Raw genomic sequence first — 18,483 nt, 5'->3', positions numbered from 1 at the left:
GGGGTCGACAGGCCATGTTGCAGTGCCATTCGGGCATGCCTCGGTCCGGATGGATCCAGTTGCACCTGACGGTCCGACGTTCTTTCCGTTGCAGAATTCTTATCCAGCAGATTACTCCATCGTTGAGAAATTCATGGTTGTAGATTTCCCAGGTGCGGTTCAGTAGATTATCGATGGTGGAATCATTCAAACCATAAGCTCGGCTTTCCACATATTTTTTCCCATTGTCCTTGGCAAATTTCTGAGTCTGGTTCTGAATAGATGACCCGTTGTCCCATGGTACAAAGATGGAGATGGTACTCGTGTCCCAGCAATTGAAGGTAGCATATCTGGAGCGAGCATAGGTGACTCTTGAATGCGTGAGATGCCAGGGCCCAACTCCAACGAAGTATAAGATTGCGATAAGGATAGATGCGGCAAACAGTAGCGCAAGTAGCGTAAGCAAAGTTTTTATGTACAGTGGGGTATCCGTTCTCGTGGTCTTTTTCCGTAGCAGGGGTCCGTCAGGGGTTTCCGAGTTATCATCGTCGTCAAAGTCAGCGCTATCCTCCGAATCCAGAGCATCTTCTAACAAATTCGTTCTGGTATACATACGTCTTAAACGTGTTTCTTCCATCCTGGTCTTCTTGTCATGAGGAGAGGATTAGCAACTCTCTGGGGTCCTTGGTATTGGGCTTGGTGCAGATCTTCTTCAAGGCTCTGGTGCGATGTTGAGCAGTGGTTCCCGTAGCCGCTCGTCTGGTGGCTCTCCCTTGCAGGAGGGAGTTATACACAGGAGAAGGGTAGGGTAGGTTAGGTTCCAACCCCCTCCACACCCATTTCCAAAGGAACACCCTCCAGAAGTCAGGTTGAGGAAATGGGCCTTGGGCGGTGCCACCCCGTAGCTGGTCATCTTTCCAGGCCTCGTGTTTGTATCCTACTGATGTTGTTACTGAAACATGTGTACATAATGATTGCCCATGCAATGTCAATCTTGTACGATACCCCCAAGACGTCGGAGTGAAGATCCTCTGATGAGGCGGATTGGGGTAAACTCTGTCTAATTCCAACCTCAGTGGGAGCCTGGTGTTGTTAAAGACATAATAGTCTGGGTTTGTTTCCATCTTCAGGACGACCTTCGCCATACCTGGAGAGGTAGTCCAGAGGATCATGCCATTTACCGAGAGTTCACAGTACTGCCCTTGTAATGGTTCCAAGTAATGGGGACCCCACCGAACCCGCACTTCCTTCCCCTTAATCATCAGATAGACTGTATTGAAAATCCATGGAAGGTGTTGTGAACAGTCCGGTGAAATTCCATCATAGCTAGTCGCCTCGGGTGACATTTTTCCTTGCCAAATCGGGATTACTGAGGGGACAAAGTAATATGGTTTCTGCCATGGACGTGGCGATGCCTCCTCATTCTCCTCGACTTCTTTCACCTCACGGAGATCGGGGGGTCGAAGATAGGTAAGGTGCTTGAGGTAGTAAGCTTCTGTAAGCGGATAGGAGACAGTGAAATCTTCTCGTGGCATGTCCAGTAAGATGGAACCATTTGGCAGTTTTAAGAAGGGCCCTTTTTTAGAGAACCCAGACCAGACTTCTGGGCCTACTTTGAATAATTTGCTTACAAAATATTTCTTCCCCTTTCGTTTTTTATCTTTTCTCTGACTTTTAGACTTGGTAACTCGGTCCCCTTCTTCCAGAGTGTCCTTTAATTCTGACTTTTCTTCCTCCATGCTGATGTGAGCGACTGCCAGGCGCTAGTCTTAAACTTCTTCTTGGGAGGTTCTAGTTCGACGGTGGCGTAAACCTTTTCCTCGTGCACCACCTTAACTGTTGCTCCTACTGAGTACACTCCTTTGTAAGGGATGGTGAGCATCTGCACTGACAGTTGAACTTTACGGGTGGTGCTAGGATCAGTGGGCGTTCTCACTCTGTGGGCCACGCCTCCTGGGACTTGGAATATTCCGTCGCGGAAATTGAGCTCCGCTGTTACTGTGTACAGGGCCGACTTTTCTTTGGGTCTTGCTGCATTGCTGCCCCACCCATCTATCTCTGTGGTGTAGTAATACAGGTCTGACGTGCGTACTCCCCTCTCCCTTGGTACGTCCGGTAGATCCGTCACCGGGATGGTGCAGTCGTTAATAACCTCTAAAATTAAGTGAGCCCAGGTGGTCAGCTCCCAGGGCCCCGTCCAGCCCCCATTAACAGCTTGTACTTTAGTCTCATCTGGGAGTAAGCTCAGCTCCTCAGCCATGGGGCGGTTTGTTTGAAGCCGATACACCCGGAAAACCAATGGGGAGTGCGTGGTACTTACTGGTGGAAATTGCAGCTGGGTTCGCGCGGGATCATAAGGCCAGGCAGAATGGACAGAGTCCCACAGGTAATCGTGTGGTCCCTCTTCCTTCCGCCAGATCCACTGCTCTCTCGCTGAGGAGTCCTCTGGGGTGTTGGGAGGAGCAGAAGGTCCTGAAAACCATTGAACCGATGGTATGGGGCTTCCATAAGTACACTGGACCCCTCCGTATGTTTGGAAGTACCGCAGCGAGCTGTAAAACCTCCTCACTTGCCAGCCTTCAGCTTCCCCCGACAGAGTCACCTCTCCTCCCTGGATCTGCTCGTTGCAGACAGAACAGCTGCTCAATTCTTCTCCGTCCCATAGACAGGTACATCTTCTTGGTTCCTCCTCCCGCCATCCCCACTGGCTCACTATTACCAGCCGAGGCAGGTAACCCATTCGACAACTTCCACATATCTGGACATTCATGACAGAGACCGGGGAGACGGGGAGGTGTTGTAGTCTGCTGGCCACTGCTTCCTGCCGCCTGGGTTTGTCGCGACCTGGTCCCTCCCAAGTGATGGAGAGTTGGCTGATAGATAAACACACTGGGCAGCGGTTCTTTGCTTTACTCCACATCAGCATTTCCTGATCTTCCGACAGGACTCCATTTTTGGCCCAATCCAATTTCTTCAGGGCTCGTCCTGCCCAAATCCCTGAAGTTGTTCTCCTGATCACAACCACCCCTTTCACGGTGGCCAGTCCGAGATAGGGTGGAACAACACATGATTCACTGGCCATTTCACCGGCTTCTGTTTCTCTTTAGTCAGGAACTGGTTTGAGCTGCTCAACTCCTTGGATCCCTTTCTTCTCCAGCAGTACTGTATTCCTATCCAGTACCTGCTTAACAGTGTCTCTTGTCTCAAACTTAGGTTTTACTGCTGCACTTACAGGTTGCTCTCTTGCTTTGACCCACACTCGTTGTCCCACTCTGAATGGGATTTTGGGCGTTGGTTTCTCCTTTTCTTTGCTGGAGCCCCGCCCCACTTCCTTCGTGGTGAACGGCCGTTGGTTGAGCTCCATCGAGGGGGCGGGCCTTTCTGCTCTGGTTCTGTCGTTTAGGGCCTGCCCTATTTCGACCGCCATGGTGCTCCAGTTTTTGTCGTTAGCATTCTTAGCTATCCAGCTCTTCACTAACCCAATGGCGCGCTCCACTACTCCATTGGCCTGGGGTGTATAGGGTGGCGAATACACCCTCATCACCCCATATTTTTGACACCATTGGTCAACCTGTGCATTACGGAAATGTGTTCCATTATCCGTCCGCAGCTCTTTTGGGATTCCCAGGGCACTGCACACTTGTTCCAGCATGCTGACAACACTGCTGCCATTCGCTTTCCTGGCTGCTTTTACGATCACGAATCCCGACATTGAGTCCACCAACACTAAAAGGTACTTCTCACCCCTTTTTCCTGTTGTTCCCATGGGGCCTGCAACATCCATGCAGACTGAACCCCAGGGGATCTTGCTCTTGATGGCTAAGCCCTCCAACCGTTGCCCTCGGCGACCTGCGTTGTATTTTCCACACACTTCACAGTCCCTAAGCACGCGTTGGACTTGTTTCACTGGGATCCAAAGTTCATGCTCCTCCAGCTCCTTACGGGTAGGTCGTACGCCTGCATGACCAAGGGCTTCATGCACACTCCGCACGACCTCATCCACGTACTCCTCTGGGACCTCCCTTCCTCTGGGAGTGCTGTCCCACTTCTCGATTCCGACAAAGACAATCTTCCTTTGTTGGACATAACAGTCCACCTCATCATTCCCACGCCAATGAGCTCCCTCATGCGTGTGCGCTCGTTGGTGCTCTACTTCGAGCTCCAGTTGCATTTTCAACTCCGCAATCTTTTTCCATAAATCTTTATGCGCCACCGGTTTACCTTTAGCTGTCTCAAAGCCATTTTCTTCCCAAATGGCTAAGTCTTCTTGAAGGGCTTGGGCACAGTAGTGACTGTCCGTCACTAACCTGGCTCTCTTGATCTTTCTTTTCCCTAGCTCCAGCAGTCCTTCCAGTATTGCTGTCACCTCCCCGGCTTGAGCACTACCGGGGGCCTTTCCTTTCTGTCGACATCTCTCTTTGCCATCTTGTTTCAAAATGAAACCCCAGTAGGCCACTTGGTCGGACCCTTTCTTTGACCCATCGGTGTAGAGTGTCCATTCCGGTTGTCCTGGTTTTTCAGGTGTTTCCTGTTGCCGTTTCCTGTTGGTGGGTTGTGCTGGCCCGATTTCAAGCTCTGGGTCTAGTAGGATGTCTTCCCATCTCCCCCACCGTGCATTCGTTGCTTTGGTGCTTTCGACGGTACCTTTCCTCAGGTACTTGTGGACCTGGCTCTGTGTGATGACTTTAACTGGTTGTCCTTGTGCCAGATCCTTCAGTACACTCCAGTACCGAGCTAGCACTGCCAGTTCCTTCTCTTCTTGTGGGTACTTTTTCTCAACGGAGGTCAGGGTATAACTCCATAGTGTTACCAGTCCTCCGTTCTCATTACTCACTTTAATCATGGCATCGTCTTCTTCGCAGCTGATCTCCGCCACCAATCTATCTGACAAACTTCTTGGTTCAAGTCTCACTGCGGCCTGAATTGCCTTCTTCAGGTCCTCCAAATCTCGTTGGTTAGCCGCTGTCCAAACCCAGGGTTTCTTTCCTCCTTCTTCATTCTCCACACTTTTTTTCAGGCAGTTGTACAAAGGTCTGGCGTACTTCTGGTAGTTGGGTACATGATCTCTGACGTAGTTGCATAACCCTAATATCTTCTGAAGTTCATTTTCTGACTGAGGGGGCTGAATATTCATCATTTTCTCCCTATACCCATCTGAAAGTCCCAAGTCTGACGTGACCTGGAAACCCAGGTAATTCACTTGGAACTGTCCAAATTGGCACTTCTTGAGGTTCAGTTTCAGGCCCGCTTTTGTAAGGTTCTCAATCACCTTCTGCAGCCTCTCCAGATGTTCTTCCTCAGTGTCATCAGCGATAAAAACATCGTCTATGTACACAGTTGCTCCCACGTCCCCCAGTACCTCCATCACGGCTGACTGAAAAACGTTTGGCGAGTTCTTATATCCTTGGGGCAACCTTTGCCAAACGTAACTTTTGCCTTTGTGAGTGAATGCTGTCTTACCCTGGGATTGTCTTGCGAGGCGGAGAGAGAAAAATCCATTAGCCAGGTCGATGCAGGACTTGAACTTCTTGACGCGCAGTGTCTTTAGTGTGCCTTGGGGATTGATCAAGCTGGCCCGATTCGCTATCGTTCTTCGGTTCAAGGCCTTAAAGTTGATGACTGGCCTCCAACCCCCTCCTGCCGATTCGGGTTTCTTCACCGCTTGGATGGGGCTGTTCGTGATCGGGTTGAGCTCCTCTCTGATGATTCCTAGGGAACCCAGCTCCTTTACTATCTTGTCCATCTCTTCAACTGCTCCTGGATTTAGCGGGTACTGTCGAACCGGCGGGTGCACTCCACCTTCAATATGGTGCACGAATCTTGGGCCCAAATCTCCGCAATCGTTCTTGAATCTGGCTACTTTTGCCGAGGCGATAATTTCACGTAGCTTCTTCTTCCCGGCCGGGGAGAAGTCACTCTCTTCGATCTTCTGCTTTGTCACCGCCGGTATATCTACCGGTTTGTACCAGTCCTGAGTGTCCGATCCTGTTTGTGTCGGACCAACCTTCACTAACCTTGCTCTTAGGTTTGTCAGCCGTCTTTGGAGGGTCCGATAATTGCGCTTCTTTTTACTTAACTCTTCCAAATCTTTAACCGTGAGAAGATTATATGGTCCTTTAATCCACACTACTCCTCTCCATGTCCCATATGGCATCTTTTCTATCTTTCCATTGGCAAATTGCACTTTCAGGTGTCCTGCTGTTTCTAGGTCTTTGCGGGTCATCGACACCTCGGCTCCTGTGTCCACTAGGTAGGGTACTCCTTCCACTTTAGCGTAGATCTCGTCCCCCTCCCAGTAGGCATTTTCTAATATGACCCGCGACCTGGACTCCACTACTTCGATGGCCCTCCGGTCCCGGTCCTACGGGACTCGTGGAGGGCCGTTCTCTGTTCAGGGCTCAATTTTCTGTATTCCTCTTCCGTCAGGTAGGGGCCTCCTTTCGGCTGGTTTGATGATGCCGATTGGTTTGTCGGTTTTCCTTGCGGCCCTGGTGCTCGTGGTTGAAACGTTCTATTCTGAAAGTTGGACGGCGGTCTGTTCTGGTAACCGGTTGATGGTCGGCTCTGGAAGTTGGTTGACGATCTGTTTTGGAGGTTGGGTGGCTGTCTCACGTTGGCCTTGTTTGGTGGTCTTACTTGCTGGATCGATTCCTTCTTCCGTTTCTCTTCGTAGTACTGCTGTTCCAGATCGAAACTTTTTACAGCTACGTCCATTTGGGTGATGGTAGTGCCTTTCGCCGGCATTTTCACAAATGTCATCTCCCCTCTTCGGCCCCTTGTCACCTCACGCAGCACTTTCACATACCTTGCGGGGGGGATGGTCTGCTTTAGAGTGTGCCACAGAGGTTCCAACCTGCTTCCCTTGTCGAGCCGTCCCTTGGCCCTCTTAATCTGGGAGTCTTCATCATCCATGTCTTCTAACACCAACCGCTCATAGTTATCTTGCGCTGATTCTGATCCAATCATCGGATCCGCTGTCACACTGGTTAGCCACAGCTTCTTGGCTCCATCGTGGTTTGTGGTAGACAGCACGGTTGGCCAAACGTCTTTCAGATACTCTTCATTACTTTCGTCCGCATTTTTACTCCTGACCACCAACCTGAGGTTTTTGAGCTCGGCGTAAGCGTCTTGGCCGGCGCTGGGGGCAGTTGGTGGTGCCGGCCCGCTCCGTGAGGCCACAGGGCTACGCTGGTTTGCCTTTGATGATGTTTGTGGCGACTCTTCCTCGTCAGCTGACACTTCATCTAGTTTTTGCTGGGCTTCCCGGGAGTACTTGAAAGCGGCCTTCTTCAGTTGTCGCAACATTACGTCGTGCATGATCCCAATGTATGCAGATCTAAAGTTGGAGGTCAAGAGCTGGTATGCCACCAGTGTGGAGCGAGACGGAGTCATCAGGATGTTGGCCCACTCACCGATGGTCGCCTCGACCCCAAGGGTAACTCGGTCATTCAGTCGGCCAGCCCACTCCTCTGGTATCTGGTAGTTGGTCTGACCGGCTTCTGGGACATATGCACGCCGTCCATCTTTGGCTTGTACTGGACCCCAGGTTACATCTCTTGCCATTCTTTCGGAGGCCTTTTCGATGTCGAAGGTCTCTGCTTCCTTCTTCTTCCCTCGATGTTGACCTGTGCGAAGGGGCTTGTAATTACCTAGGGGGTTCCTTGGGCCGGAGAAGGCGCTCTCTTGATCACTCTCATCTCTTTCCTCTTCTCCATCTTCATCCCCCTGTTGCTCTGGTTCCCCCTCTGACTCGCTGATGTCGCTGCATTGTGGCTGTTGTACGGGCTCATCTTCGAGGGAGTTCAGCGGCTGCATTTTGACCGGCCTCATATGTCCATCGCCTGCCTCCACTTGGGGTTCTTTCCTCTGCCGGACCTCATCACGCTTCCTCTGTTCGTAGTTGTCCGACTCAATGGCGAGCCTTCTAACGTACTCCGGTGCTCGGCTCTCCGGTTCAATTGATGACTTCTTTAATTTAATTTTCATTGGCTCGACCATCTTGGTCCGGCCAGTTTGACTGCTGTCTGGGGGTTCGCTCCGCTGGATTCTCGGGGTTTTTTTGCTGGTTTCAGGGGGTGAACGTTCGGCGTGGTACTGTTCCTCTATTTCAGCTGCTGCCCTTACACCTTGTTCGGTCTGGAGTTGATGTAAACGGGGGTCTACTACGAGCACCACCTCCCTAAGCCCCAGGAGGTGACTGTTGGTCTTGGCTATCGACACCACCCCTTTCTCCGCGACCGATTGAGCGGTGCTCCCTCTCAGATCCGGGGATCTCAGTCCTTGCACGCTCACCACTACTCTTCTCAGGCCTTCATTACTCGCAGCCGTGAGTCCTCGGTACAGTCCGTGCCAAATCTTTTTCCGGTAGTCCTCGAGGTTGTCTTTTTTCTTGTAAGCGTCGATTGGGACCAAGATCACCACACCGTAAGTCAGGTTGTAGCCGTTTATCGTGACTATTTCTCCTTTGGTTGCGGCGCTGCCTGTTGTTCTCAGAAGGCGTTGATCTCGTTGGTAGTCTTCTCCTGCTCGATGTTTGAGGTCCGTTCTAAACTGTCGGTTGTGGATTTTGTACTTATCGTTGGTGAACACGATCAGTCCGTCACCTTCGATGTCCCACGGCTCTCCGATGTAACGATGCACTTGAAGTCCCGTCTGCAGCCTGACGCTGATGATTTCCTTGGGCAATGGGGCCAGTTCTCGGGGCACCTTCCGGGCGTTTGATTTCTGAAGCTTCTTCCTGGGGCCGTCGGTTGTTCCTCTCTCTTCGTCTGTGTCGCCCCTTTCGTCATTGGAACTGCTTTCAGATTGCTGTCGTAGGGGGGCCGCTGGCTTCCTCTCCGTGCTATATGCTTGTGGCTGGAACTCGCCCCTCCAGTCCCGTCGCGGAGACCACTCTTTCGCTGCCTCCGCCCATTGCCCTTCATCGAGGTCGAAGGCAAACGTCCTACCCTCAACTCTCTGCCCCGACAGCTTGGAAGGACCTGGTCGGTCCTCTGAAGGGCCCAGCTGTTCTTGATCTTCTTCGTCTTCATCTCTCGTCAGGTCTATTAGTTCCCCTGATGCTGGCTTTCTTAGCGGCGACTGGTCACGGCTGGCCCTCTGAGTAGGAGGTTCAGACATGTCCGACTCTTCCAGGTCCAGCACCCGTTTTCTCTCTTGATCTATTTTGTAGTCTGCAAGTCTCTGCAGGACTTCAGCACACTCGGAATAACGGGGTGTTCCGCGGACCTCTGGGTTTACCAGAACCCCGTCTATTCCGGCGGCCAGGGTCGCCGTCTTCACTATACTGTCGTATTTTTCAGAAGGGCTATAGATGATTCGTAGTTTGCCATCTGTCCATCCTTCCAGTAGGCTGGCAAACCACTCCAGCCACTCTTTGACTTCCGTCTTTTTGGTAACCTTCTCCGGGCATTTGACGACCCCCAGGCGGTGACCATCTTGAAGTTGAGTACAGTAGTAGACTTTCTGATGCCTTATTAATGCTTCTAACATCCTCCTCCCGAGCTGCGGGTCATCTGAATAATGACCTCGTTCGAAGCTCCGCCGATTGGCCGCGGTCCAGGTTTCTATTCCATCACCGAGCAATATCAACATCACTGGAAGCTGTTGCAAGACAATCTGGGAGCGTAGGAGCTGTGCTTCTTCTTTTGGTCCGGTGACGCTTGTCTCCCGCTCCGTTGCTGATGCTTGCGGGAGTTCCGATCCTTTCTCTTCTTCTTCTTTTCCGTCTTCCATGATTGTCTTTGTCTTCGAGTCGCCTTTCCCCCAAAGCCTCTCTTAAGCTATCGAGCAGGGATGGGTCCAGGCTATGGCTACTGGCTTCTCATCTGGATACTCGCGTCTATCCTCAGCAGAAGCTCTCCCTCACCTGCATGCCATACAGTTACTGCGAGGGTTGTGACTGACAGCCGGATCAGTCACCACTAACTCTATTCCTTAAGAGCTAGCCTCCAAGTGAGCTATTCAGATATTTGCCTCTGTTTTTACTGACTTGGATATAAAGGGGTCCTCCTACTCCTTTGGGAGGAGCCCACCCAGGGACGCCATGTTCGTTATGCTGCAATAGCCAGCCACACCCTATCCTCACCACTGACTGACTATTGACCAGTTCTCTATCTAACAGGTCCGGAAAATCCCTCAAAACCTGGGTCTTACCCTCTCATAGGTCCCCTAGGGATGTTCTGTTTAAACTGGCGGCGGAGAAAACTCGTCTAGCTCTAACTACCTTCAGATCCAGAAGTTACGGCCCTCTTCAGTTGAGAAACAGTCGCCAGAGTAGCCCTCACTGACGCTTAGTTTCAACAACCACTCCTGTTAACGGTAGCTTTTCTCCTTAAAATAACGGGCACTTGTTATCGGCTAGATTGGATTTAGTGACTTAGACATAAGTCCCAGGGCCATTATTTATTACTCACCAAAGGAAAGTACGAAGCCACCAAATTTCTAGAATCATGCATGTAGATTTTACTTAAAACCAGGAGAACTCTCAAGAATTAATGACTCAATTAATTTCAATGTCCACAACTTCTATTGCTATTTTATTATATATTTTATTAAGCAAGCTTTAGCAGGGGTAAATGACAAGCAAACTCAGTTAAGAAGAAATTATAAGATTTTAACTAGTAACAATCACAAATCATAATTTTAATCATACCCTATCTTCTTTCTTATCCCTAACCTATGTCACTACTCTCACTGAGCGAGGCTTTTAGGGGCAGGGCAACTCACACCCGTTGTTGGTTGATCTTAGCAGCCGATACTTTTAGTCGTCCTTGGTCAGAGTCTCTGTCCCGGTAGGGCAAAGTCCTCCTTCGGAGAAGCAGCAAAGCCGATCTGTCCAATTTCTTTTAGACGAACAGAATCTTCATCACTTAGTGACCTTTGTCTTTTCCCCAAGTCGGCTGCAGTTGAATAGAAATTGTAGGGTGGAGGCAGAGGAAACGGTCGGATTTCAGGGGCCAGGGCTGGGGCTGACGGATCTTGTCCTTCTTTGCGGCGAGAAGTCTCAACTTTTCCCTCGGTCCCAGGGTGTGGTCCTCTGCTGATCTTTCGCCTGCGTCTTCTTGTTGACTCTCCTTCAGCGCCGCGGACTAAGAACCCCTTCCTCCTCAGCTCGCTGGCTTTTAAACCCTCTTGGCCCACAGTTGCATATGGGAGAGGTCTTATGACTCACCCTTTCCGATTATCTCATCGAAAAGTACCCGTCCTGCTCAAATCCTGCTCCACCCTGAATCTGGTAATACACAAACCTCCCTCCTTTGCGTCTGACTGTTGCAACCTCTTTGCAATACTTCTCTCTTTTCTGTTGGTCATCTGGCAGTTATTACCTTTTTTGGCTATTTGTTCTGGGGCCCCCGCCCAGCCAGCTCCATGCTCGTGACATGACTCACTCTTCTATTTTCCTGTGCTCAACTCTACAATCTTCTTATAATGTACCATGAACACAATTAACTCAAAACATAATCAATTTGTTTTACCATTATCTGAAATCGTGTATAACAACTAAGTTGTTACTGTTACCGCAGATCGTGAATACAGATTATGCATTTCAGTCATACATTACAGACATTGTGATTACAATACATCAATTATTTCAAACATTGTGATTACAATACATTAATCATTTCAACTATTACACAACTATGTCTTTTGTATTTCATTTCTTTAATCATTCCTAAATCAATACAAGATTACTGTTACTGCCCAGGCCTTTACCCTGCTTTCTGCGTGTACCTAGAGAGATCTCACAAGTCCATGCCAGTTTTCTTGACAATATATATATATTGTCGAGAAAAGTCGAGCTCATCCCACTTCCCCATGCTGGAGATTTTAGTTTAATAATAACAATAAATAAAGTTATCTTTAAAACTGATTATACAGGTGACATCAAGACCCAACAGTAGAGTCAGACGGTAATAAAATTAATCTGGTTGTGTGTGTTGTTATTGTGTCCTGCTTTAATTGTACTTTTTTCTATTTAATCATAAAAAATCATAATCAGACAGAAAGAGAGTCATGCAACAGGAAAAGCAGGTTTCCTGAAAAAAGAGGAAGTTTCCAGCCTGCAGTGATTAAAAATAGTTCAGACTGCTCATTCTGAGCATTAAAGGTTTAAGGAATAAAAACTAGACATTTTGAGTAATTGGATAAAACCCAGAGTAAAATACTTAAATTAATAATGATAACTTATGATTAAGCCGATAATTAATATTGGTTTAACCGGTGGTTGATGTTGGTTTGATTATAAGAATATTTACACTTACTCTTACACTTATGGAAGTATTTAAAGGAGAAAGAAGTAACTGTAACATGGTGTCAAATGATTAGAATAATGAATTATTCTTGGTTTCTTTTCAGAAATGTCTGTAATAACTCACATTATGATTATAAGAGTAACTAATAAGTAATGATTATTATAATATTATAAATGAATGCTAAACCAGATAAACTAAAAGGTTATAAATGTGATTTTGACATTGAACTTGAAATGTGGTGAAATGTGTAACTGTAACTAAAGGTCACTGATGTTGTGTTGGAGGTAGATGGTAGGTGAAAGGTCAGGGGGAAAGAGGAACTGATGGGAGAGCGGAGGTAACCAAGCCCTTATTGCCAAACTAACTTTCATAAGAACAGGTTAGACACAAGAGGACTGTTGAGCAACTTGGGACATTAGTACAGACATCAGGTCATCATGTCTCCAAGACGGTGATGGATATGAGATCATCGGTCCAAGCAGTCAGCCAATGAGACAGGCACAGCAGCAAAGCTAGCTAATGCCAATGCCCCCAAAAAGGGTGGGGATATCCTATATAAGGTGAAGGCAAAAGAGGAGTCTTTGGTTGGATCCTTCAGGCAGCTTCGAGCCAAGAACGAGATGGACAAAGAACTCTGCAGCTGAAGAAGAGCCGGGGCCACAGAACCGAAGACTGTTCTGCACATGGGGACCAACCCGTTAGCCCCGCAACATGTGGCTTCAAATTGCACTTTTCTCAGCTGGGTTCGAGGCCCCAAAGACAAAGCCAAAGACAAAGACCAAGGCAAAGATGAAGATAAAGACAAAGATAAAGAACAAAGGCAAAGAGGAAGAACTGGTGTGTTCCTTCCATGAGACCAGCTCATCTACATCTCGAAGGACCAGAAAGATCGTGAGACGAGGAGAAAGGAGCTACAGAGCTGCAAGACAAGAAGGAGAGGGCCGCTACGAGCATGAGGAAGTCACCCTGAGGCCCGAGATCTGCCGCTCTGACTCAGTACTCTTCCTGTACTGGGAGCCTCCTGCTGCTGCAACACCTTTTTCATCATCAGGCCAGTTCTGGGGTTCAAAATGCCAAACACCGTTCGTCTCTCTCAAAGTTTTTCTTTTTTAGTTCACAGTGTCAGCATTAGGGAAAGATCGGCTAGATTATTGATTTTACTTATTTGATTATTTCTGCTACTGATTTAAGCTGTACTGACCCTTGCAAAACTGCCTTACTAATAAAATAATTAGCATTAAGAAAATCTAAAAGATGTTGTGGACATTCAGTTAATGAGTCACCTTAAAGTTCTTTGATGGTTGTAAAATGGCTATGAAGTTTGATTCTGGGAGGAGAAGGTGGAAAATGTTTTATAGGTTGCTTTTAGCCAAAACTAAAACAACACCCTTGGGACTCGCCCGAGTCACTAAAACCTACCTGGTTCAATAACAAGTGCAAGTTGTAATAAGAGAAAGAGCGACCGTTAACAGGTGTGCTCTGTGAAACTAGCTGATTCCGGGCTACTCTATCTGGCTAGTTCACAGGGTGAAAAAGGGTGGGACATCTGGATGGAGGTCGTTAGAAGCCAGGCTAGTCTTTCTCGCACCCAGCTTAAACAGAGTTCACTTCAGTTCTGGGTAGGGTAAATCTCGGCAGATTTAGGAAACTCAATTCACCCGTTAGACGGAGAGCTGGGAGCAACATCTCCCTCCTCTCAGAAGAGGAAGTAGAGAGAGAGAAGGGGGGGGGGAGGTGTTGTGCAACAACAATATATATATATATATATATATATATATATATATATATATATATATATATATATATATATATATATATATATATATATATATATATAAAAATATATAAATTCCCTTTTTTCATCCTCTGAGCTCAGGTCCTCTACCAGAGGCCTGGGAGCTTGAGGTTTCTCCTCCAGTATCTTGGCTGTGCCTAGAACTCCATTTCTGGACTGAGATGTCTGATGTTGTTCCTGGGATCTGTTTTAGCCACTGCTCCAGTTTGGGGATGACTGCCCCAAGGGCCCCGATGACAACAGGCACCACTGTGGTCTTCTCCAGTTCCTCTCTGAGGCCCTGGTATTTCTCCAGTTTCTCGTGCTCCTTTTTCCTGATGTTGTAGTCACTTGGTATTGCTACATCCACCACAACGGCTTTCCTCTGTTTTTATCCACCACCACAATGTCCGGTTGGTTCTCCATTACCATCTTGTCTGTCTGGATCTGGAAGTCCCACAGGATCTTAGCTCGGTCATTCTCCACCACCTTTGGGGGGGTGTTCCCCACTTTGATCTCGGGGCTTCCAGTCCATATTCTGCACAGATGTTCCTGTACACTATGCCTGCCGCTTGGTCATGTCATTCCATGTACGCTTTCCCGCTTTCAGAGGCCTCCCTGCACAACCTACACCTTGGGTCTTGTCTGGTGTGGTAGATCTGAGCCTCTATTGCTCTGGTGTTTAGGGCCTGTTCCTGTGCAGCCAGGATGAGGGCCTCTGTGCTGTTCTTGAGTCCAGCTTTTTCCAGCCATTGGTAGGATTTCCTGATATCAGCCACTTCAGTTTTTTGTCGGTGGTACATCCCATGTAGGGGCTTGTCCTCCCATGATGGTACCTCTAGCACCTCGTCCTCTGTTCCCCATTGTCTGAGACATTCGCTGAGCACATCGTCCGTTGAGGCTTTGTCCTTGATGTATTTATGGATCTTGGATGTTTTATCCTGGACAGTGGCTCTCACACTCACTAGTCCTCTGCCTCCTTCCTTACGGCTTGTGTACAGTCTCAGGGTGCTGGATTTGGGGTGGAACCCTCCATGCATGGTTAGTAGCTTCCGAGTCTTAACATCCGTGGCCTTTATCTCTTTCATTGGCCAGCTAATTATTCCTGCAGGGTATCTGATTACTGGTAAGGCATAGCTGTTTATTGCACGGATCTTGTTCTTGCCATTGAGCTGGCTTCTCAGGACTTGCCTTATTCGTTGGAGGTATTTGGCTGTGGCTCCTTTCCTTGTGACCTCATCGAGGTTGCCATTTGCTTGTGGTATTCCCAGGTACTTGTAGCTGTGCTCTATGTCTGCTATTGTTCCTTCTGGGAGTGAGACCCCTTCTGTGCGGACGACCTTCCCTCTCTTTGTGACCATCCGGCCACACTTCTCTAGTCCGAATGACATCCCCAATGTCAGTGCTGTAGATCCTGGTGGTGTGGATCAGTGAGTCGATGTCTCGCTCGCTCTTGGCGTACAGCTTGATGTCATCCATGTAGAGGAGGTGACTGATTGTGGCCCCATTCTTGAGTCGGTATCCGTAGCCAGTCTTGTTGATGATTTGGCTGAGGGTGTTCAGGCCTATGCAGAACAGCAGTGGGGACAGAGCATCTCCTTGGTATATGCCACATTTGATGGACACTTGTGCAAGTGGTTTGCAGTTGGCTTCAAGGGTGGTTTTCCACAGCCCCATCGAGTTTGCAATGAAGGCTCTTAGAGTCCTATTGATGTTGTACATCTCTAAGCATTCAATGATCTAGGTATGTGGCATTGAGTCATAGGCTTTCTTGTAATCAATCCAAGCGGTGCACAGGTTGGTGTGTCGGGTTTTACAGTCTGGGGCGACTGTGTGGTCTACAAGGAGTTGGTGTTTGGCTCCTCTGCTGTTTATGCCGATGCCCTTCTGTGCCGTGCTCATGTATTTATCCATGTGTCCGTTTATCTTAGCCGCTATGATGCCTGATATGAGCTTCCATGTTGTAGAAAGACAGGTTATCGGCCGATAGTTGGATGGGACTGAACCCTTTGAGGGATCCTTCTGGATCAGGATTGTGCGCCCTTCAGTTAACCATTCAGGGTGAGTCCCATTTTGTAGCAGCTGGTTCAGTTGAGCTGCCAGTCGCTCATGGAGGGCAGTGAGTTTCTTTAGCCAGTAGGCATGGATCATGTCAGGCCCTGGTGCTGTCCAGTTTTTCATACCCGAGACTCTTTCTTGGACATCTGCCACAGTGATGGTTATCGGGGCTTGTTCAGGGAGGTTGCTGTGGTCCTCTCGTAGAGAGGTTAGCCACTGTGCATTGCTGTTGTGGGACGCCTCCCTTTCCCATATGCCTTTCCAGTATTGTTCAGTCTCCAACCTTGGTGGGTCTGCTCTGTTATTAGTACCCTGCCTTTGAGAGTACACTTTAGCTGGTTGGGTGCAGAAAAGCTGGTTAATCCTCTTGGCTTCATTCTCTCTTGTGTATCTCTTTAGGCGGCTGGCCAAGGCTTGGAGTCTTTGTTTGGCAGTTGTGAGTGCTTCAGGTATGGGCATCTGGCTGTACTTCTTAGGTACTGATCTTTTCATTGCACCTCTTTGGAGCTCTGACAGTTGGCTCACTTCCCTCCTTGTTATCTTGATCTTAGCCTCTAACTGTCTTTTCCATGGTGGATATTGGGTCTCACGGTTGCATCTCAAGGATCACTGATGCTGAGTTGTATATCAGCTCATTGGTTTCTGTTATGGTGTTGGTAGGGATCGTTCTCAATGCTGCATTCACATCACATTCACAATTCGCAGAAGGGAATATTATATATATATATATATAATGGAATCTTCTTTGTGTGCTTTGGAGTTTCTGTGCTGATAAATTTTTTTGCGAAGCGATAACAGCTGGTAGCTCTTGAATTGCTACAAAATAAAGCTGCATGTCCCTCAACCCACTGGCTGCAATGTTGAACCTTGAGATGCTATGAGACCTAAATTCTGACCATCATGGCATGGAGTTCATCCCAGTTTTCCATGTCTGGTATATAACCATTCATTTTATCTTTTAAACTGGTTCTATTGATCCTGTGTCCAGACAGAGGGATAATCAGTAGCCCAGCATCATGACCTGTTTGTTCTGAAGATCCTGCAGCTTCCACTTCTCTTCCTAACATGGCGCCTCCTCACCCTGACTCTCACACTGACAGGAGGAACCACAGAGCTCTGTTAGGTTAAAGCTCATCTTCTGAAGTTGGGATATTTTTCCTCCAACAGGTTCCAGAGGAATCACCTCAAACCAGATGTTGGACTGGATTTTATTTCAATGTCATTTGTGGATGTTAGAGCCTCATTTTCAACAGTTTAGCTAAAGGTTATAAAAGGTTATTATTTTGGAGAAAATCTCATCAACATTAATATTTCCACTAAATAAGAGGCAAAAAGAAAAAAAAAAGTTTGATAAAGGAAAAGCCTCTCAGACTCTGAGCCCGACAGCACCAAACTATTTTTTTATATTAGACAATTAATTTAATTTCACATAATTATCGCGGTAGAAGCCATTTGTTTGTTAAATACTTAATGAAACATATTTACCGTGTTTGATGTTTGTTGTAAATGACATATACTCGCAGACGAACGAGATAATTAGTCCAAGTTTGTCATTTATTGAACGTTCAGAAACTACAGCGGCTGTGATGAGCCACAGCAAAGGTAAAACAACCTGAACAGGTGATCAACTCTAAACCACTCGCACCTTTTTACTCTTTATCATTTAAGCACACCCGTTGCCATGGCAACTGCCTGCGCTCCACAAACCGACCAGAGGTTACGTTAAAAACATAACATTTAGTCCGTTACGATATTATGTTTGCAGGTTTGATTTATTTTTGCGATCATTAAAAAGCCTCTCATGAACACAGCGGTGGTTGATTAGTTCATTTTAAACTCATGTTCTGCTAGTTATTTTGGTAATGGAACCGAAACGCACAGAATTGCGCAACACCTTGTTGAAACAATAATTAGAGATTATTATTGTTGTTGGGTCATTAATTTGAACACATTTTATAAATGTTGTTGTAAAGTTATGAACGTTTTGATAAGCCAGTCAGAGGAGGACCTGCTGGTCTCAGCGTCCTGGCGGCGTTCAGTTTGTCTCCTAATGCCGAGATCGACTCAAAACCTTCCTCTATCGACATATCGCCCCCCTGCTCTAGCAAAGCAGGAAGAGTTCAGAAACAATATGAAATGGGAAAAAAAGTTATTTATTAACTGATTAAGCCGCTATGATGCCTGATAAATTGTTCTTGAAAAACTAATCAGTCACGGCTGCACAGTGAACCCAATGACTCTTTACAGCAGACAGCCGCTCCCCTCTCTTGCAGGTACTGCGTACCCCCACTAAATCTTTTAGGGGTACGCAGTACCTGAACGTACCCCACTACTTTCACCCCTGGTAGGAACGGTAACCAAATGTCTTTAAAGTCTTCAAACTTAGCTATGTATGGTAAGTCAGCTTTTGCAGTGGCA

The sequence above is a fragment of the Poecilia mexicana genome, unplaced genomic scaffold (genome assembly GCF_051168715.1).
Source record: "Poecilia mexicana isolate PSO_F unplaced genomic scaffold, ASM5116871v1 scaffold_8, whole genome shotgun sequence".
NCBI classification, from domain to species: Eukaryota; Metazoa; Chordata; class Actinopteri; order Cyprinodontiformes; family Poeciliidae; genus Poecilia; species Poecilia mexicana.
The sequence above is the reverse complement of the archived record's forward strand: the minus strand, read 5'-3'. Positions refer to the sequence as shown.